The sequence below is a fragment of the Python bivittatus genome, unplaced genomic scaffold (genome assembly GCF_059951505.1).
Source record: "Python bivittatus isolate LINGU-HERP-01145 unplaced genomic scaffold, Pbiv_v1 ctg000850_np1212, whole genome shotgun sequence".
In the NCBI taxonomy this organism is placed as follows: Eukaryota; Metazoa; Chordata; class Lepidosauria; order Squamata; family Pythonidae; genus Python; species Python bivittatus.
Genome location: NW_028277112.1, coordinates 33,418,487 through 33,441,747, shown reverse-complemented (window position 1 = coordinate 33,441,747; position 23,261 = coordinate 33,418,487). Strand labels below are relative to the sequence as shown.

Here is a 23,261-nt window from a genome sequence, read left to right as displayed (position 1 = left end):
TTAAACCCTGAACTGCTAAAGAAGGAAAAAAAGGAATTGGTACACAAAGTCTTTTGATTGTTAGCACAAAGAGCTGCCCATCTAAAACCCCCCTTAGGGAAAAACATAGAATTTGTTTGAAAAGCTTCCATTAAAAAATGAAACCAAGAAAAGTTTTCAGTAGCAACTGCTGAGTTTGAAAAGGAGCAACTTCAGTGCCATTTCACTGCAATGTTGTTTGCAATTGTCACGGAAGATAAGTAATGAACAGTCAAGAACCAGAGAGAGAAAGAAGTTCATAAAATGAGAAAGGACAGTTGGTAAAAGGGATGATTTATTTTAAAAAATCAGAATCCTTTGAAAATCTTTTTCCACATATTACCACCTCTGGAAGAGAAATTATCATGGGTGTCACTTATGTTGAGGGATGACATGGATGTCTAACCAATAGGACCTTGAGAGGACATTCCAACCGTTGCATTCCAACAAATATTTTACAGGGGGCGGAAGTTGCATCTCAGTTTCCAAGTTAATTGCAGCTTGAATTCTGGGAAAAAAATGATTTCTCTATAATTCATATACTAGTTATGGAACATACGCTTCAGCCACTTTAGTTATGTCTTAATATGTATAGGTATTTTCCAACATCCATTACGTTTTTTTAACCAATGAAATTGTAACACAATATCATCTAGCAGGAAGGCTTCTAATCTTACCTGAGGATAAAAACAAAGAAACCAAACAAATATTGTAGTTATTCCTACATCGGGTAATTAACTGGTCTGCTAAAGCCTTTATTTGATTATAAAATATGTTATTCAGGTTATACTTTGTTTAAATTTATGCCTCACTAACATTTATTCCACAACAAAGCTGCATGAAATTAAATCTTGGTGATACTCATAATTGTTTATAAATTGTATAAGGAACATATCTGGATGTGCTATTCAGAACATTTCATTCTTCCCTCTGTCATCTGTCCCTGCTTAGGGTTTTAAATAATAAATAAATAAATAAATAAATAAATAAATAAATAAATAAAATCATCATAATAATTGAAAAGACTCTAAAGGGGATTGGTTCCTTTCCTAATTAGGCAGTTCCTTCCCGAACAAAATAGTAACAAACACATGAAAACAAAAAGAAAGTAATTTCTCATTTTCACCAAAAAGAAAGGGAAAGAAAAACATGGGTTGGATGCTGATGAAACCAGGGTTGCAATTCTAACTCCAAGAGGGGTAGCCTGAAGGAGCTGAAAATGTGGTACAGGTAATTCTGCTTACAAAAGTATTCTTCTGAAAGAAATCTCCTTCTACCAGCAGGAAGCAGTTTCTCCCAATTGATCCCAGCAAAGAAGCTACAAAAGGAGACAGAGAAGATAGCGGGTCAAGGGAGAAGCCACGTAATGTTACATCCAGACTCTTTTGGGGTCAAGGACTCTTCTTTGGCTTTGAAAGGCACATCAAGATTACCCTCCCCAAAGTTGGCAGGGCCAGATCAAAGAAGCAAATGAGATCATGATAAAAACTAAATTTGCTTAGTTGCATTCAACCATTTCCTTATCTATCCAATTTAAAGTCAAAATTTGCTGGCAACTTTTGGAGGGTCTCTAGAGGTGATACACCGGCTTTTGGGGGCCACATGCAGCCCTGAGCCTCATGCTGTTTACTTGGGTGCTACATCCCAACCTTCTGCGACCAAGCTAATTTTCAACACACTGTATTCAGTGGGAAATTCCACAAAGCTTTCTTAATTCCTCCCTTTGAGACAATTCCACCCTGCAATGACTGAGCTTAGAAAACAGCACAGTTTCAACTAACCTAAAAGCTGGGTCCTGGACATTTTCTTCTTTATGGAATGGGTTACCAGCTAGGTGTACTCAGAGTAGAGAAGACAGGTATCCCTAGGAGAAGCTGAGCCCCTCCAGTGCAACCTGTATTCAAGGAACACATTTTGATGTATGTTGAAATTTCCTTCCTTTGTTGTGGTGCATGGGGGACAGTAAATGGAGACTTAAAAACACCTGAGCTCTCCCATTTCCAAAATGCCTCAAAGACCACCTAGTAGTGTAGTTGAGACCTTTCCACAAGGAAATTAAACAACATCTTTTGATTGGTCATAATAGTTTGAGGAATGTCATCTTCTTTTGCTCCAAATGTTCTGTCCAAATAGTTAAACCCAAAGGTTCGAAAGGCACATGGGGAGAAGCCAAACTCTCAGAGATGTGCGCTGAAAGGAGGCATAAAGGATGTGTTTTTGCAAGCTGTTTGCGCATTCACAAGCATGCGTATGTATGTCAGTGGGAGCTCTGTGTGTGGCCTAACAGTGTGTCAACAAAAAGTGCCATTTGCCTTGAAGGCTTTCCAAGCCACCCTGAATGCTTGCAGGAAACGTTGCTCTGTAAGTAAAGGAACACACGGGCCAAAATAGTTATTTGGTAATTGTGTCTTCTGTATATTCCCATTTGGAGACTCTGTAAACATCCTCCCAGCTGTTGGGGCATGCCTCTCACCGCAGGTCCTCAAAGCAAGGTTTGCCCATCTGTAAACAGAGCAGTGCTCTTTTGTCTTGCCATTGTTCTCCAGGCATCTTACCAAACTTCGTCAGCAGCTCCCTCGTATGCTAGGCTTCCACGAACATCACTGGTTTATGGATGTGGGGTTAAGGCATTGGACAGGGAAGACCTCGGTTTGAGTTGCCTTTTGTCCACAGAGCACATAGGATGGCTATGAGCCTGCCATGCTTGCCTTGTTCAACTCACCTCCTGAGGTTGCTTCAGGGATAAAATTAAGGGAGGCACCCCCATCTCCCACAGAAGCCAGTTTGAACCCTCAAAGAAACGTTGGGGTAGACGTGCAAGCAATCAATAATAAACAATAAAACAACAGTTTGCAAGATTCAGCTGGAACTCTAGTGCAAAATCTTGTCTGATGTGGCTCCCCCAATGCCAGAAATTCATGTGCTTCCTTTAGATATTCATGTGTTGCTCTTGTACCTTCTGAAGTACAATTTGATATAGAGGTTATGGGCTTTTTGCTTATATGCTAAAGTTCTGTCGTGCGGTTCTTAGTGTGCTTTAGAGGCCCTTTTCTGAGTGTCTTCTCGGGGAGAGGGATGGTAGTTGGTTGCTGGAAAAACCACCTTTTCAATACGGCATGCCAGTTACAAAATGCGGGGCAGTTTATAGAACTTGGGGGGTGCGCTTCCTTTGCTTGGACTTCCAGGAACTTAGAAACGACGCAATAACATCCTTAGGGAAAGGGATTTTATAGTGCCTTTCTGGAAAGGGGATGAGATGTAAATTGGGAAAAAATTAAAAGTGTAAAAATTCCTGCCATTGCAAACTGCAGGTTTTGTCATAAAATCTCAGCAACGTGATCTGGGGTCACAAAAACTAATCTGGGAGTTACGTGCAGCCTGGGGATTGTCCAACCTTCCCCTAGAAGCTCACCTAACTAATTTATTTGGCCAAGTTTACAATTTGTGCTACGCTGTTCGGCTTGCACAAGGCAGGAGGAAAAAAGGTATATTCTAATCCCTTGGGATACAGCAATTAAATAACAGTAATAACAAGAGTGACGACAACGATGATGACAATGACGATGATGGTGATCATGATGATGGAGGGGGGGAACAGCTGCAAAAGAAAGAAGAATTCCTGTGCCAGGTCCAAGGTAGAAAAACTGAAAATCCCAATATTAGTGTCCTCAGGGGAGCAGGGAGTCTTTGAATTAGCGGCTCCAAGCTACTTCAGATTTATTTCTCATTCTGATGCTAAAATACCCTGTTCAGAGCTTGTGAGCAGCTCCCAGTGTTGGGAACACCATTAGCTGTAAATTTATATGTCTGGAACTCTTTGCGGGTGTACCATATGCCTCTCTGATGACAGAGGAAGCAGGACACAAGCAGGACATTAGGGAAATATAACCTGATGCTCAATCTTGGCCACTAGGATTAGAGATATACTACCTATGAGACAGAAGATTCTATAACTGTTATTTAATAACCTTGTCATATTTGGCTTAGAAAAACCAATTATCTTTTCAGGGTGAATGAGCTCCAGACAAAGGATACTTGGGGCCTGTGGCATCAATGGCATATATGATTGGTAACATAGGCATCTGATAAAAGCCACAGTGATGTCACAATAATGTCAAAATGCATGTGATACCACTTGCCCCCTTCTTTGCTTTTCCCTGAAGACACCCATGCTTGGTAAGCTGAATTTAGCTTGGTTGATCGACAGAGTTTTTCTCACTTGAGGGAATCATGCATTAATTGATAACTTTAAATTCCTGAACCAAGAATGAAGATTAGAATTGTGCTGTTTCTATGGCTCCTTCCTATCAAACATATGGTCTAGAAACTTTTTAAAAAACATTTTTGTTTTTCCAGAGAATATGTAGACAAACCACTGGCATTGTGAAGACAGTTTATAGTCAACAATCTAGCTTTGTTAAACAAATACAAATTAGGAATCCAGCCTTGGTTTACTTTTCTGTCAGTCTAAATGCAAGTTTATATGAACTAAATCCTTGTGCCGAAATTTTTTGGATTGCACGCACGGGCCCCAATGCAATAAAGACAGGGGAGGCAAGGAAGCAGTATGTATAAAAACATAATGTATAAAGCCAAGTCCAATAATATATGATAACTGAAGAGACACAATGCCAGTTTCAGCCTGATAGCATTATTTCCAAATGTTACTCACTTTGAACAATGGCAGATTTATATAACATTTCTCCTACATATTAATTGCAGTTGTCCAGTGCCTGCCAGAATGCAGAAAACTGTTGACTCTGAATTGCTTTATTAGATCTGCCTTCAATGCAGCAGAAAGGAAGCAGAAAGGAACCCGCCCAATAATAATCTTCAACTATGATGCAGGAGGAAAAAATTGCAGAAATAATTCAAGGGCTTTCTGCTTATGTCGATTTCTGTATTGAAGAGAGTTGCCATGGGGAGAAAAGTTTGCTAATTATCTTCCAAGGATGAGACTGAAAGTTCATCTTCCAATCATATTTGCTTGTGGACCTCCACAAAAGGGTGGCACCAAATGGCTTCATTTTTTCCAGTCGCAACTTCATTTTGCAAGGCAAAAATATTGATACAGAAAATAAAACATATCATATCAAATCAGACAAATCATTCTGACAACTCAGTAGGAACTGAACACAACAGACTTTTTATTAATGGTCCAGGTCTATTTTAAATCAGAAACATTTCCAGCTACTTTAATAAATCTTAATGATTGCTAACATAGGTGCAGATTTAGATCCACACAACCTGTCTTGCATAAGAAGTTAACCAGTTTAAATGAGAAACATTAAAAAGTCATTTAAGAGTAAAAGACTTCAGGGTAATTTTCTATATTCTGTGCTGTAAAAAGTGAAATTTAGAATTGGCTGCTGCCCCATTTAATCCACACATTAAATTAAGAGACACTGTAAAGAGGATTAAAAAAATGAAGTGGTATCACTGTTGACTCTCTTGCATCAGTAAAAAAATAAAATGTGTAGGTGGGTGGTTATGGTGGAAGTAGAGACAGTAAGAGGAAGACTGATAAAAGTTTTGGACAAAAGATTTCATGATAATTTGCATGACCTCTGGAATACACTTCACACAGAATGTCTGAATTTTTGGTCCAGGAATTCATTCATTTATATAGAATCCACTCCAATTTCTATTGCGGCAGTTTAGCCATGGCCAAGAGACACTCAAAAGCAGATAAAATGAACTGTTAGCTTCTCAAACTCATGTTGTGTCTGTGGCTAACCAAAAGATCTCTGCAAGGCCAATGAATAATAAGTCTTTGTTCAGTTGTAAATATGTTGTTGATGTTGCTCTCCTGTCCCTGTTCAGGTCAACACTTTGTAACAACTTCATTTAATGAGAAAAATAAATGTGGTCACATTGTTTCCTAAGTTATCCACTAAAAGCACCCTCATTTCATGGAATAAAGGTTTTTAGATATGGTTGATTCTAACACTGATAAGGCAAGGCAAGGAGCTTCATTTTAGTTTCATTTTTGCTTTTGCATATCTGAAATATGCACATTATTAGCTTAGTTTGATTGTCTTTCCTTCAGAGTCAGGGCCAGCTGATTCTGCCTCCAGTGATTGGGAGGTAGATAATACCTTACGTTTCAACTTTTCAAGCTAAGCACGGTTTAATTCAGGATGTTCTTCTTTCTTGGGTTCCTTTTAAGAAACTGGATGATCTGGCCCTTTAAAAAGGGCCTTGGGTGAAAAGGAAATTGTGGTGTGGAAGAAAAGAGTTGGAGGAGGAGGAGGAGGGGGAAGAAGGAGTAGAAGGAGAAGAAGGAGGAGAAGGAGACCTTCAGAGCCTATAGACAAACTATAGATGAGATGAGCATGGCAGCACCCAGGACAGGGGGAAAATCAAGGAGCAATCTGCAACAGACAAAGCAGGTAATTCATAGCTGCAAGAGAACATCAAGCTCCTGAAAGGATGTCAGCTGAGCCCTCATCAAGGCTTGGAGTGCTGGCAAGTAAGCCTAGGCAACCTAAGCCCAGGCACTGGCAAGCAATATCAGGAGGCTTGGAGTTCCAACATCTGGAGGAGCCCAGGAGCTAACAAATAATGACAGCCATTAATGGAAGAAACAGCAGTACACTTTAAGTGACCCAGGCCAAGTACCAGATAGCAGCAAAGAAGCCAATTTCAAGGGATGTCAACTCTGTAGCCAGCACCCAGCTGACTAGAAGCCATGCTAGGGCCTGTAGGGGAGTGTGGATTCAGGAGCCTCAGGAACAGGCCAGTGGACTTAAAGAGGCCATACTTAAGGGAAGGTCAAGGTAAAGTGTACCATAGAATAAGGATATAGGAATTTAAAACTATAAAATATAGTAGACATAGATTAGATTGGAACATAGCAAATCAATGATAGAATACAAGAATTAGAAAATAGCAAAATAATATCTTGAAATATGAGAAAGGAAAACACTGTAAACATTGTAAGAGGAGAGCTCTGTTAGTTTATGGTAACCAAAATTTGGTAGACTCACAAAAGCATATGCCTTTTAATAAAATGTGTTAGTCTGAAAAGATGCTGTCAGGCAGCTTCTGATCTTTTTCTTGGTTAAAGAAGTCTTTATTTTTCTTATAAAAATGCCATGTAAAAGGGAATTATGTGCTCTCCCTGTCTTTGTTTCTATCTCACAGTTAAACATAGAAGAAACTATGTTTGCTCTTGGTCAGCCTTAGGCACCTCATCAGTTCTCTGGGAATGATCAAAGATTATAATCAGTGGTTCAAGAGATTAATTCAGCCGCTTCCTTCAACACTCCTTTTCCCTGATGCATTTTATAAAAGAAAGGACCAATCTCCAGTCCTGTCACTTCACCTCCAGCAAGAAGGCAAGCTAGCATTTGCAATAGTTGAAATTAACGTACTTTCTGAGACACATCTGGCTGGAACCACAGATACTCCCTGGGTGTCCACTTTCACAACAGGGTCGAAGGACAGCTTGTTCCTCCCTTCACTAAACCTCAGAAAATTCTCCTGTTCCTCTGCAGTGAGCTTCCAGCTGCTTGTTCTATTTCCAAAGCTGGTTGGGACTCATTTGGAGATACATTATACCAGTGGTCCATATCAATATATTTAATATTGGAACACATTTCTTCTACTGATATGGCCTTTGCCTGATAGGTATATTTTTCTTTTAAATTTCACAAAATCCATGTGTTTTAGAGTTGTTCAAGAAGAATATATTTTAATTCTAAATGTTGGTAGGATTTAGAATCAGAGTCAAGTCCAAGAGCTAACTGGTTTACAGTTTATACCTGCACTCATAAAAGTAGTGCTACTATATTTGGGCTGCAGAGTTCCTGATGTCCAGCAGAATTCACATGGATTTTTGCTGCCCAGATATGGTAGCCCTAGTGAAGGTTGGGATGAGATTTCCACCAACCCCCCTCTATCAGCAGGCTCATGCATGTATATCTTTTGAAATCCAGGAATTTGAGAGAGGTGGGGAAAGCTGGGAAGTCCAAGGGAAAGAAGAAGAAAGGCCTTGTGAATGTAAACATGAATTTATGGAAGAAATAATAATATCAGGCATAAATAATTATATCATATTTCTGCTATGTTATTCTGGTTGAAAAATGAAGTAGATTGTCATTTTCAATGTCATAATATTTTATCATTGTAGATTGGGGGAAGGAATTTTGTACAGAAAATAAATATTTTGGCTGGTGTCCAAAATAATGTCCTATCAGTAAGACAGACAGAGACTTTGTTTCAGTCACTGACCAATAAAAATGCATTCTATAAAACAAACAAAGCAAAATTATCCCCTAACTTCAATAACTGTTGGGAACCATTTGAGGGTGAACCTTACACATAATGTAGCAGAACTGTGCTACTTTTAGAGAAATAAATTTATCTTGGTTGTTTAACAGATAATGCAAATAAAAATTATCAGAATGCCCTGGAAGTTTAAATAAAAGGGGGGTAATCAACTGGTGGTGAATGTCCCCGTAGAACTGACAGTATAAAAGAACAGGGACTGGCCTATCAGTAAGGTCTCCTTTAGCTGAACTTACTAACATCTACATGGATATGCACAAATGCCCTCTAAATAACAAGGAAGCAGTTTTTGGCATTGCTTTCTTCAAGGATGTATTCTAGATTTCTCGTTCTAGTGCAAAGCCTGAGGATTTTCTGGTAGTCTCCCGTCCAAGTAATAATCAAGGCGGACTCTGCTTAATTTTTTCAAGGCCAGCCAAGATCAGTTGGGTACTGCCAACTGCTGTACATTCTACCAAGGAGTTAGCTTTTAATTATGGAAGCCATACCTTATGATTGAGCATGAAACTGAGCAAACTCAGGGAGGCAGTGAAGGACAGGAAGGCCTGGCGCAATATGGTTCATGGGGTCACGAAGAGTCGGACACGACTTAACGACTGAACAACAAAATACCTTATGATATAAATGCGAATCATTCTTTGCAAAAGGACCACTTTTGTTTCCATTATATTTTATAAAATTTTCGTTGTAAATTATGAAAGTCTGTATGTTTAATCAGACTAGAATACTGAAGAAGATAGGAAATAAGGACAGGGGTTCATTACTGTAAGGTTTATAGAAAAAGGAAAAGTTCAAAACCGTAAAATTTGGTAAAACTATAAAGGCTTCTTCTCACACTATTTTTCCACAAGACTCACTCCTGTGATTACTGAAACATCTGTGGTTCTTTTTGAAGCAAAGGCTTCAAAGTTTACTTTTTGTTGGCACTGAGGACTAACTCCTTGGAACCTCTTACATGTTTCAGTAATAGAAGGTGAGATTATTCGGAAAAAGCAAGGACTGTGATGCAATCACAGATTTTGTAGATTAAATCCTAATATATATCACCCCAGTAAAGCATTTCAAGCTGGAATTTATTTGTTCAAACACACACACACACACACACACACACACACACACACACAGCTTAATAATGTAATATATTATATCTTCTCCATGTCCCCACCCCCCATCCCATGGTATGAATGAAGTCAAGATTACTTTAAAGCTTGATTTGGTATATATATATAGTTAAGATATGCTTTATGAAATATTAAGCAAGAACTTTTAAATAGTTTTTATTAGTACTTTCTTGCATTAGTTTTAAGGACATGATATTGAAATGATTCTTCCATGTATGTTTCAGCAATTCTCTCCCTTAAATGCCTGGAAATAACAGGGATGCCCTATAGCAATGGATATATCATGAGAAGAAACAATTAATTATAGGCCAGGTGTGCCAAATTCAGAAACAGAATTTCAATCAGCCAGGAAAATCCATTTGATAATGGATGTGTTCCTCTCCATGCCCCCCCCCCATCCCATGGTATGAATGAAGTCAAGATTACTTTAAACCTTGATTTGGTATGCTCTTCTTGATTTGCTAGCACTGTAGGGGAAAATACTTGAATCTTTTCCAAATGTGTGAAAGCCCCACATCGAACAGGAGCAATCGGCCCACAGCTAGCTTTTACTTCATCTGATTTGGATTCTGTAAATTACAGAGGGCAGTAAATAGGTTACAAATATTCTTATAATCCACTGCCACTCTGTTTTGGTGCCTGTAGCCAACAGCTGATAGTGTTCTAGGAGAAAAGGCATTATGTTTTCCTGCAATGTGTGAAGTGGGAAGCTATTTTTATCTTCTCAAGTTGATAAATGTGAATGCTGGGGCAGCGGGAGGACGGAACAATTAGATAGTCCTACAGACTAGACTGCATTTTTTTAGTGCAAAATTTCAGTTAGAATGCCACTGAATTCTTCATTAATCTTCACCAATAAATAATGATCAGTTTGTTTCCAGGCCCAACTAAACCATTAAAAATCTGAAAAATATGTAATGGACTGTTGGCTTAATGTGCATTCTTCTTTTTCTTCAGCTGCTAAAAAAGCATGCCAACATAAATTCTACTGCCCTAATGGTGCACTAGTGGTGCCTCAGTAGTGAGGCTGGCATGCAGTGCTATCTCGAAAGTTTTATTAATGTGAGAAAAATTAAGGAAAGTGATTGATGGCCTCCCCCAACTTCATTTCCATTCCACCGAATAGGAAGAACTACCATTCTTAATCTGTGGTGATTTGGGGTTGGGCAAGGATGGTGGGAATCTAGTGTTTGGCCACCTTTCAGGTGGCCTGAATGACAGGTCATGAAGGGAGAAGATTTCTCATGGGAATTCAGGAGTTATTTACACTAATAACTAGTGTAGCTAGCATGGTATCCTGGACTCGGAGCAAGAAGATCCAGGTTCTAGTCCTCCCTTAGGTATGGATGTCAGCCTAGTGACCATGGACCAGTCCCTTCTGTCAGCTCTAGTCAGTGTCAGGCTCTGTGAGAAGCTGGCTGATAAACAAAACATCCATGTTGCACCATGCATTGATAACTTTGGTGTAAGAAATTTGAAAAAAATGGCAAGCACAATTTGAAAAAAATGGGATTCTATAACCATATGTGACAAATGTGAGCTGGTTGCCAAATGCCTGAAATGCAGCCACATGACCTCGGGGGGGGGGAGGGGGCGGCACGATGTTTTACGACGGCTGGAAGTGCTTTATGGGCTGTAAAGCACCCTTTCTGAGACTGTCATAACTCTGAACCAATGTTAAACAAATGGTTGTTAAGTGAGGACTACCTGTATGTGTAATTGAACGTATAATTCATCATCTCTACTTAAACGGTGATTTACAACAAGTGACAGTGCTATCAGTGAATGACCAAGGGATCTAGTTCGGTCCTCATGGCCTGGCAGTGGTGTTGGAATAGACAAAATGGTGCTGACCCCCTCAAAGTAATGAAAGCAGTAAAAAGTATGACTATGCAAAACCCATTGTTGGCATAAATAGTGGAAAACTTGTAATGAACTTCTCTGGGACAGAAGCAGAAACACATAGCCAGTGTCAGGCCCAGCCCAAGAACAATCCACCTTTATTTGCTTTCACCATACAGACAGAATCTTGCCAGACTAAATCTATACTACTGCAACTAGTGGATATACCCTGGGAGGTTCTAGGGAGTGGCCATCCTGAACTTCTTATGCTTCTCACGCTCCACCTCCAGACTGTGTTGTCTTTTGTCTTCTCGCCCTTCCTGGAATGCACCCCCTCCTTCCTGATAGCCTTGTTCTCTGCTGCAATCCACCACATCACCCTCCCCTTCATAGATACATTCCATCACAGCCAGCCAGTGTAGTGGTGAAGGCACCAGGCTAGAAAGCAGGAGACTGTGAGTTCTAGTCCTGCCTTAGGCATGAAAGCCAGGTGGCTGACTTTGAGCCAGTCATTCTCTCTCAGCCCAACTGACCTCAGAAGGTTGTTGTTGTTGTGGGGAAAATAGGAGGAGGAAGGAGTATTAGGTATGTTCGCCACCTTGAGTTATTTATAGAAATAATAAAGGCAGTATAAAAAAATGTTTTTCCTAGTGCAACCTGGTATGGAAGAATATGGAGGTAGCCTTGAAGAAGAAATTCAACAACTGTTATGTAAACATCAGCCTGGATAGACAGGAGGGGTGAGGAAAAAACTCTGCATTTATTCTTTTTAGTATAAAATCAGGAGAGAGAATCTGTCAGGTTTTCACATTTCTGTTACCCTATAACAATAAAGTAGAGTTCCATAATTCACATGGCATCTATTTCATAATCTGGGCTACTTCAAAAGGCTGAAATCAGGACTAGTGCTCTCTCCTAGGGTGCTTGTCCTGTGCATCAAACAAAAGTCTAGCCCTCTTTAACCTCTTTAACTGATGGGTCTAGTGCTCTTTCAAAAGAGGGCTAAAGCCATGTATAAAATGCCTGACTGGTGCGTCAGAAAGCATTGGTTGGGCATTATGCAGATAGATGATTCTCCTGTAGCCCAAGCCAACTGGATGGGGAGAGATGCCTGGCAGCGATCCAAAATAGTGAGTAGGAGCTGAGAAAAATAGTGAGTAGGAGCTGGGAAAATTCTAGTGCCTGACTGCATGATCAGCCACACCATTGAGGAAGTGTTGTAGATCAAGTCCAAGGCAAAAAGTGTGTTTGAGAAGAGAAGGAACACTACTTTAAATCTGGTTCAGCTACACACAACTTTAAGCTACCTCTGAGGTGGGCTGGGAAAGAGACAAATGGAAGATCATGAGGATGTATGTGAAGTATGTGAAGAGAAGTATGTGAAGTTGAACCCAATGTGACCAGTTATCCTTGAACCAGTGTTTTCTGGCATACTCATTCTTTGCATTTCAAATGGTCAGATGAGACTGGGAAACCAGTGGGTACCAAGGGCACATTGGTACTCCCACCTCACAGCCTAATCCTCACTGACTGCAAAATGTAGGCTGGGAATTGTACTGTATTATTACTTTTCCTAAGTGGGGCTCTGGGCTTCTCTCAGGATCCTCTCCTGGTGGTACCATGGGTTCAGTCTCATCTGTTTCCCTTACCTGAGAGCAAATTGTAGCTTGTTTCCTCCTGTCCGACTAGGAGTACTAGATATCTAAGGTTTGTAGATACACAACTGCCCATCTTTCCCTACTGAATCCACAAAGTGCTTTCATGTGAGGCTTATGTCTATTTAGTGAATCAAATTTCAAGAGGAATACTGTACAGTATTTAGACTGGCATGACTCTTTAGATGCTTTTTAACTCTAATTTCTTGAGAAGGGAGTTTATACTGTTGGTGCTATTTGTGAAAGATTCAAAGCCGTTTAACTTTCTCAGTGCAATATGGACAGCACATATTCACGTGCCTTGATCTTTCAATGTGCTGTAAATCTGACTTCACCTGAGAATGGTCACTCTCTAGTGAGTAAGATGAAAGCATCTCACTTCTCAGGAACATTCATTCCTGGCCTTTACCAGAGCAAAGCCAATGGGCCAAACATGATATATGACAGAAACTACAGTTTAAAAGAAACGTAGCTTCTTTCGCTTAGGTCTTTTAAAAGACCTCTGATCACAATGAATTTTCTTCATTCTGGTGAAAGATAAATGGTAACGTTTAATTCCAGAGTGACTTTTAGTGAACTCTATATGCTCTCCTTCTTCAGGCTTTCCCAGAACCGAATAGTGAATTCAGTTGAAGTTTGAGTAAGTCTTGGATTAGCCAAATCAAGTTATCAACTTCTTTTGTGAGTGTGCATGCAAATCACTAAGATATGTATCTAATTTATCAGTTATATGATAATCTGATAGTGTGGTTGTATCCATGGCCCATAATACCCAAGATAGCTGCCTTTGGGGGCAAGTAGTAAGATTTCTTTGGGGGATTCTAAGCCTGGTTCAGCCATAAAAGTGTCCTAAGTAGCCTTAATCTATTCTAATACAGCAAAATATTTAATAAATTACACATTATACTTTAAATCAGGATGCTAGTCCTTCTTGATTTCTCTCCACCTACCCACATGTCAATAGCTACAGTGGCTACATTATATAGACTCCCCACATGCCAAAAACATAGGATCTAGCATCAGAGGATTCTTTTATATTTACATTAAAAACATATGCTGGTGCTGAGTGATGGCTTTTGAACTATTGTAATGTTTTGTTACAGTGATTTGGATAATGTTGCAGGATGAAGAAATTATAAATGAGTATAAGAAAACATCATCCCCCCCCCCGCCAAAAGATAGAGTTTTACATTAAGCATAAAACAGATGGCTGAATATGACATGATGCTATAAATCTTCTCATGTAGGGTATCAAAATATCTTCAGCTGTTTTTGCTCAGGATTAAATAATGGACTGTGGATGTGTGTGTGTGTGTGTGTGTGTGTAATATTCAAAATGTCAGGTAGCTTGCCAAACCCTTGGGAGGAAGGAATCTAGTTATTCAAAGTACAGTTAAATTGAAATCTTTGTTGGGCGGTATTGAGCTTCAGGGTTTAGTGACCGTGGTCTAGACAACAAATTTCCTGACATTTCACTGGCAAATGTGGCTGGCATGTTCAGAGGCAAGATGGTCTGCTATGCAGACCGCAGGCAACTGAGCAGGGATTGACTGGGCTCCTGTCTATCACATCCCCTGTAGCTGTGGACAGGCATACATTGGTACCACAAAATGCAGTTTCCGCACCCGAATGAAAGAACACGAGAGGCACTGCAGACTAGGACAGCCCGAAAACATCAGTAGTGGAACATGCACTGCACCATAAGGATAATGAAATTCAATTCAAGGAAATTCAATACAAGCGCTGTCAACAATATCAGACTATTATGTACACCTACACAGAGAGGCTATTGAGATCCACAAGCATCCCAAGAGCTTCAGCAAGAAAAAAGAAAGTTTGAAAGTTAACAAAGCCTGGTTACCTGCCCTGTGCCTCACTAAGATCCTGCTTAAAAGCAGGACCAATCAGGAATCAGCTCCCAACCTTGTCTCTAAAGACCACTTTGTCTCTGAAGATGCCAGCTATAGTTGCTGGCAAAACGTCAGGAAATCTGTTGTCTAGATCACAGCCATTAACCCTGAAGCTCAGCACTGCCCAACAGATACTGGCTATGAAATTACTACACCAGTAAATTGAAATCTGTGTGCTAAAGTCAGGTGGAAGTTCCTATCTTGAACAGTAATGAGGAACCCATGGGCACCTGCTAGCTAAGGAACATATCTCTGATATCTATTCCTGAAATTGTATTGAAAATTGGTGCTAAACTTTGAAAGAAAAGTTTTGATTGCTTTATAGTTTACATACTATAATTTACATACTATAGTGAAAAGATGTATGTTGAAACTTTTTAAACTAAAAGTTTACTTTGTAGATCATAAAGTTTCTACATAATGCACCTATTTTTATTTATCATAAAATTAGTATATAATTATTATATAATTTTATATAATTTATATTTAATATATATTTAATATAAAAATTATTATATAATTTTATTATAAATTATACCTGCTTTCTCCTTGTGTAACTACTCAGTATCATAGCATTTAAAACAAAATACAAAGTCTAAAATTAATAATTAAATCATTAAATTGATGTATGATTCAAAGCTCAGGGAATGAGATGTGGCTTTGACATTTTTCTAAATACTGGGAGATGGGAAGGGATAGCAAATGTATTTCCCTGGGGAGAGTACTCCATAGCCTGGGAGGTACCTAGGAGAAGGCCCTCTTGCAGCTACCTGATAGACAAGTATATAGCAGTGGGGGCATCATTAAAAATGCCTCTCCTGCTGATCTGTTACTGGACAGATTCATAGCAAGAAAGATAGTCCTTCAGACTGTCAGTTGCTAATCTGTTTTGGATTTTAAAGCTCAGTGCCAGCACCTTGTAAACACCTTGCCCAGTAAACACCTGGTTGTTGTCCAGTGACCCATTCACCATGAAGGAAGGATGTAGGAAGACTATTTCCTTGTGATATGGTGGAGCTTCAGTTGCAGAATGCCTTAGAAGAAGTTGATTATCTTGACTTCTTTCAGCAGAATTCAGGTTCAGTTATAGGACAGAACATTGGTTGCACTGATGGATGATCTTTGTCAGGATCTGGTTTTTCTTGCCCTCTAGGGGGCATTTGACAACATGGTATCCTAGTTGAGGAACTGTTTATCCTCCTAAATACTGGTTCCAGTCCATGCTACTAGAGACAGGACCTTGGCTCAGTGTGGGCACTCCCCTGTGGGATTAGTCCTCTCACCTCTACTTTTTTGGGGGAGGGAGGGGAAGTACCCTGGCATCTTGAAGGAAGGCCTTGAAGGTGGAACATTTCTGTAGGGCATTTGAAGCCCATTGATTATTATTAATTATTTGGGATTGGCTTCCTAGCTTTTAGACTTTATAATAAATTGTATTATTTTTATTCCTAATTTTATTGTATGCTGAGTTGTTACATTGTTCAAAAGTTAATAATTGTACTAGCAATTGTAGCAACTTATGTTCAATCATGAGTAGTCAATATATGGCCTTCCAGATGTTGCTGAGCTATACTCACTTCATCCCTCACTCTTAGCCATGCTAGCTGGGAACTGGAGTTCAGTAACAGCTGGGGGGTGCCCACCTTTGCATGAGGCAGTGATTTGCTCAAGGCTAACAAATGAGCTTGACGATTTTTTGACGATGCACTCTGTTTTCCCCAAAACATCCTCTGCTGCCTCTCCTTCTGGCATTTGGTTTTTCTAAAACTGAGACCTTATATCTCCAAAAGGGATTAAAATGTCTGTACTGTAAAGGCACTAATTCCCTGCTGTTAAAATATGGCACTTCAGACTTCTTATTCTGGATGATTTTACCACCTTGTAAACCCAGTTAGCACAGCATTTTGAATGTTGAAATGCTATGAAATTGTTAAAAGAAATCACTCTATTGCCATTATGATTCAGGTTTTAAAATTTATAAATCTGGGGAAGTCCTTCAAGGGCAACGAAAATGTATAATGAGAAATGTATTTATTTATTTATTTAGACTTTTTTGATTCTATTAGAGAAACCTGTACTTCAGATGCCATATATTATTTACATCAACTATTTGCTTTGATATACCGACTCTTCTAGTTTGGCAAATCAATAATATGCAGTAGCATTTTTTAAAGCTGCCCATTCATAAAAATTTGTGAGAATGTTTCTATTATATGCTAAGGTGCAGGTGATATCATTCAAAAGAGTCAATAGAATTGACTGATTTCTTAAATGTATATAGGTCTGTGGACCTGATTTAACTGACAAATTGGATTTTATTTCCCAGTTAACTGTATCTTTCAATGACTGATCATCTTCAAACCTGAAATAAATGCTACCTGATTAAAGTAGTAAAGGTTAAAACATTTAAAACACATGCTGTAGATCCGAAAAATCAAGTCAAGATGTGCGTGAGTAAGAATTATTAGAGGGTTTATGAAATCTGCCCCGAACAAATTAATTCATCTGTGTAGCCAAAGGCCTGTCAATGAATTCAAGAACCATTTCAAAAAAGAACATCTGTTGCATATTTAAAGGTTCTGTTTATATGTGAACATAGTGGATTATTCTGTCTGCGGGAGGATACACAGTTTACATAAATGTATTTGGAAGTTAATTTTAAATTACTCTTATGTCACCAAAGATCAAGAGTAATCTAATAATTCTAATTTTATTTTTCTGTCCCAAGACTTATAGATAAATTAGTGAATTATATCTCAGACCTGGAAAGAAGTAACAGTTAAAAGTTAGCATCATCTTTCTTTTACAACATAACACATTTGGAAGAGGAATTTTTTTTTTTTTTTTTTATGTTTCTGTCAGATTTGATAACAAAAGAATAAGATTTTGAGAAATGTACTTATTTATTATCATATTATACTGCATCTTTTCTTTGAGAGGTCAAGGTACCTTACATGAAAGTCTCCCCTAATTTTATTCCTACAACAGCTCCATGAGGTTGGCTACACTAAGATGTGACTGGCCCAAAGTAATTCAGTGAGTGCTCAAGCGGGATTTTGAACCTGGACTTCCTTAATCCATTCTAAACCAGTCATATTATAGAAGAATATACTGTGTGAATCCAGCCAAAGACAGGGAAAGTGGACCTCCTTATAGCATTCAATGCAACATTTTTCAGGATCTGCATTATTTATCCTTCCAGGTTTGCTGGATCGCTAACTCTCCAAATGTACATTCACTTCTACTTCTACTATACACTACTGTATGTGGTTTGCAAGCTCTCATTTATTCTATTTTCAATTACCTAACATTAGACAATGAATCAGCCCAGGGCCCATCTAGTCTGGCTAGCCAAATACCTTCAAGAAACTCAGAAACATGGACAGAAGAAGACTGGCCACTTTCATGGTTGCTCCTTAGCAGATGGTATTTAAAGAATGCTATTCTGTTATTCTGCAGTCCATCTATTTAGGCAGCGTACTATCAAATGATGGAGGCGTCTAGATAAACGCCAACCACAGAACTGGAAAAGCATCAACAATATTCCAGTGACTGCCCACATCAATAGTTGACGCTGCAACAAGGATATGATTTTACAATACCATCATTCTGCCGACAGCAATCTATGCAAGCAATACTTGGAAAAGCAACACACAGATAGCACAAAAGCTCAGTGTGTTCCACCAGTATTGCCTATGAAGAATCCTTGGTGTCATTTTCTGTGAGCATATTTCTGATAAGATTCTACAAAGAACTAGCTCGTGCAAGTTATGAAACACTGTGAGGGAACTCAGGATACATTTTGCTGAACAGTCTACATCTGCCAGATCTCACCCAAGCATCACCCAAAGACTGTCATGTGGATATCACCTGGAAGGAAAAGAGGTATATCCCTCAGGACTTGGTGAAAAACAAGACTTGGAAAATACTGGAGTAATGTGGGAAGGAGCATAAACCATGGCAACCAATTGAAATCGCTGTAGAAAAGTTGTTGCCCAGGGTGCTGTACAGCACAGGGGGACCCACACTAAGCTACATTTTGTGATTCTGGATGTTTTTCGTTTGCATTTTTCCTTGGCTGTTTTGTTTCTTTGGGTGAACTGTCCCCAAATAAGTTACAAGAGCCTTTATTAAAGAAGAAGAACCTGTGAAGAGAGAAGCTGTGTCACATATCTCCTTGTTATGGGAGCCCATTTCCTATTTTCCTTCAAAATTAAAGAACAATGCCATTACAGTAAACCAGGGATATCTTCAAAAGATCTATTGGCTATGTTATCACCAAATCCTTTGCTGGTTTGGAATTTCCTTTTTCTATTATATCTGAGGTAATGTGACTAGGTGGAACTTGAGAAAGTTAAGAACAGCAGGAACTGAATTAACTTTTATTAAATAGCATGGGTTGTAAAGAGGTTCCTTTAATATTGCAACATCTTCATAAGCTATCAATCTTTGCCATCCCTGACATTAAATATATATTCATAAACCTATCCCTTGGGCAGATGGAGGTTTCCTAGGACTCAGACCCCAACCTTCCCTCAGGTCCATCCTTCCACCCACACCTCCCAAACCCCTCTCTCCTCAGTTTCCTCCTCCCTACTGGAATACAGATTGGGAGGAAGCATCTTCTATTACCACCCTTCCTGTGACAGTTCTTATACCCAATCATCACAAGCTGAAGAGGAAAAATCGGTGGGCAGGATTAGCCCAGTATGCAAATCCCACTAAGCATTGTTTTGTTGTTGGAAAACCACCATTGGTGGGATTCACACATCATGCTAAGCCATAATGGGCTTGCTTTTGAAAGATATTTGGGATCCGTTGACCACATCTCATCATGGGGTAGAATTGCCTCCGTTCTCTTGCCATTTAGAAAAACAGTAAAGACATTTTTCACCAGGTGTTTAATTATTAATGGGTTTTTAGCATTCGATTTTTAAAATATTGTTTAACATTTTGGTTTTCATTTTGTTAGCTAGCATGGATGGTAATCTAAAGTGAAAGATGGTTTATCAATCAATCAATTAATCAATCAATCAAATAAATAATCTTGTTGACAATCTTGGCCAGGATGCTAAGGTTTTGCCTTTTGGCCCGCTGAATCCTGTGTTCAAAATCTACCAGTAATAACTTGGAGATGAATTGATGCAGGTTCTGTAAATTGCTGACAGGTCCTGATTTCACCATTTATATTATGAGAGAGGGGAGAAAACTGGTAGAGGAGGATTCATAAATCCTAACCTCTTTCAGGTTCAAGTCAGAACGCCCTTTTTCTCCTCAGCCTGTACTTCAGATGGTTTTCTTCCTACTGATTTTAATCAGATGGACAAGTAAGATAGCTGCAGGGCTGGGATACATTTTTATCCTTCCTGGCAGGAGAATGAGTAGTCCAAGATCTTTCGGGAGCTGTTCCAACATGCTTTTTTACCACCCACTGCAAGGCTGCAATAGCAATTATCCACAAATATTCTAGGGAGGCCCTCTGTTGGCACGGTGTTGCTCCACAGGCCAAGATGGAGCACTCTTATTTATTTATTCATGTATACATTACAAGTTTTCTTTACATGCTCAGAATATTGAAGCTCACTGGCTTAGCAGAATTTGAACACTGGCTAAATGCCACTCCAAAGAATGGTACTTTGCAAAAAGATTGTGTGGTCTGAATACACAAGAAAATAATATACCGTCAAAACCCCACACATTATTTTTAAACTGCAAAGCCAACACCCAGAAATTTTAAAAGCTGTGGTTTATGACAAAGAGATTCTACAAGCTGCATGTCTTCTTGCCCAGAGGCTCTGAAAACACTGTCATAAAACAATAGCTTTGAGCTGTTTCTTGGCTTTAGATAGGAGGGGACGAAAATGGAAAATTGCTGGAACGCATGCAGCTCAATCATATGTGTTCATAAATAAGTCCCACAGAGTTCAACGGGATTTATTCCCATACAAGCCTTTATGAATTGCAAATTTACACAATCCTTTCATGAACAATACAGTAAAAGGGCACCATCAGCCTAAGGGGAGGGAATGCTTTATAAAACTCCTATACAATAATATAAAACACCCTGAAGTTATTACAAAATACATAAGAATTCAGGAGAGGAGTAATTGTAGCATCTTGTATCAATAATCAACATAAGTCTTTAATTAATTCATTAATTAATTGTAGTCAACAACATGTATAACAGACCCCAGTCCTAGGAAACTCCAGGCAGGGTACAAGAAGGTTTAATTTAAGTATGCCATAACATAAGAATGTAGGTAAGGCCTATTTAAATTTACTAATTGTACAGCATGTCCGTTTGGAAAACCTTTAGAAAATAATCAGCTTACACACATTTACTCAGAGGAATGCATGACTGTATGAAATAAAGCTTGTTCAAAGAAAACTGTACTTAGATTTGGAGCCTAAATTTTGTCCTGGTGCAAAAGTTCTTTTGTTGCATCGAATTAGATTAAAACAAGTAAGTATCAATTATCAGTGTAAATATAAAAGTTATATATTATAATTGTGTCTTTTGAATTATTGGTAATTTGTCACCATAAATAGAGGCTCAAACATGTGGGCATCTGCCTTTATCTGGTAAGATGATAATTTTATTTACTAATGATTTGAGTCACTGAACTTTATTTCTGATTTTATTAAATGTATTCTTAAAATTATTATGCCTAATGTAAAGCCCCATTTTGTTTCTGAAATTATGCTGCAAAAAACCCAGAATAAAATAAAATAACCTCTCTTATGGATAATTAAATTGATCCAGTGGGACTAGAGTCACCACATAAGTCAGATTAATTTGTCCAGACAAAAACAAACAAGAGTATTCCACATAAATATCTACTACAAATTGAACAGAATGAGAAATATCATTATACAGGGTCTATTCTTTGCAACCGTGTAAGCTGAGTGCTGTTGGAATCATCCATTTATAGCCAATATGTATTTAAAGACAAGTTTTCTTAAGGTCACCCATTAAACAGACAACATACAGAAACAAAACAGTAGTCCACAACACTTGTGGAATCAAAGAATTTCAAGACTCTCCAGGCTGAAGAGTGCAACCACCAAACTATAATGCATCTTGAAACAAATTATTGGGATATTGCTGTGCTGGCTTCAGAGTGACCATCATTTGACTCTGAATGTCTAGTTAGCTAGTTGTTATGGAAACATTTAAGTTCATATTTCCTCTATACACTTAACCCAGTCAGCCACTAACTCAGTCAAGCAGTAGAACCCAGCAGTGGCTCTGCAGGGCTCCATGACACTAAGTGGGGATTTGAGCATAGACAGTCCCAAGTATTTTTTTTCCCAGAAAATGTCTATTATCCCATGAGCCCTTCTGCCAGGAGAGCATTGGCAAGGCTTTATATGTAGTATTATAGCCCCTTCCCCATTGGCTAGGCTGGACTAGTAGATGCTGCTTGTCTACTGAACCCACTCAAAGTTTGTGACATGTATTCTGGTGCCCATCCTTAGCAATGAAGTCTATAATGGTGGCTTGTTTTTTCAGCTCTTTTTCATTTATTTATTTGTGTGTGTGTGTGTGTGTGTGTGTTCTTCCAGAAGAACACTAGCTCCATGTGTATAAGGAAGGTCCATAATGCCTGGACAACATTTTGCAAAGTACCAATCAAGTATTATGTGGGCAAATGCCACTGTGGAAGCCAGGTGCCCAATTTCCCCAGCAGTTGAAGCCAAAATGGCCATGGAGACCAGTTAGTTCCCAGTGAGCAGAGTAGACAGGTGTGCCTGCAGCAACCAAAAGTGGCCAATGGAAGCTGGGCAGATCCCAGTCCCAGATTTTATCATTGCCAATATTGTTAATGAGATGTTGAACTTGAGTCACAAAAATACTTCTTCAGAATTAGAACAGCTAAAGATGAATATAAGCTACTTTACACCCTCTTCTGAGGATGAGATGAAGGCTGTGTTATGAGGACATATCCTCTATAAGTGGGTTAGTAGGCATCTTTATGGTGTGGTTAGTGGGCCATGAAGATGAGTCCTTAGTTTAATAGTGTACAACTGGATTTTTGGAGGGTTAAATTTCACTCCCTTGGAGGTTAGTTGACTGAGTCAATTATCCCTTTTTTGATGTTTCCCAACCACATCGGTCCATTTTATAGATCATATACCATAGTGATGTATAATGCATCAATGCTGCTAATACTTTCTGGCTAGGTATTTCAACATGGCCCTGTCAATGTCCTTAATACAAGAATGAGAAAAGGACAGGGAGGCCTAATACCAAGCAAATAAGACTGCTATTAAGCCACAAAAGGAGCTGCATTGGGAGATTCCCTTAATGGAAATAGATATCTGAACTGCTAAAAATAATAACGAACAGTTACATTCTTGGGGGGATGTAAAGAAATCACAATGGCTGGGTTCACACAATACATTAAACCAGTGTTGTCCAA

General features: G+C 38.9%; 1 long non-coding RNA gene across 1 annotated transcript in view; it reads right to left on the bottom strand.

The window, feature by feature from the left end:
- Nucleotides 1-347: 347 nt before the first annotated feature.
- The window catches only part of LOC148213806 (uncharacterized), a 45,494-nt gene continuing 22,580 nt past the window's right edge, over nucleotides 348-23,261 (bottom strand). Inside the window, exons 2-3 of the long non-coding RNA XR_015793693.1 lie at nucleotides 1,263-1,336; nucleotides 348-526 (exon numbers count right to left, since the gene is read on the bottom strand). This is a non-coding gene — a long non-coding RNA (uncharacterized LOC148213806). The remainder of the gene's footprint in view (nucleotides 527-1,262; nucleotides 1,337-23,261) is intronic.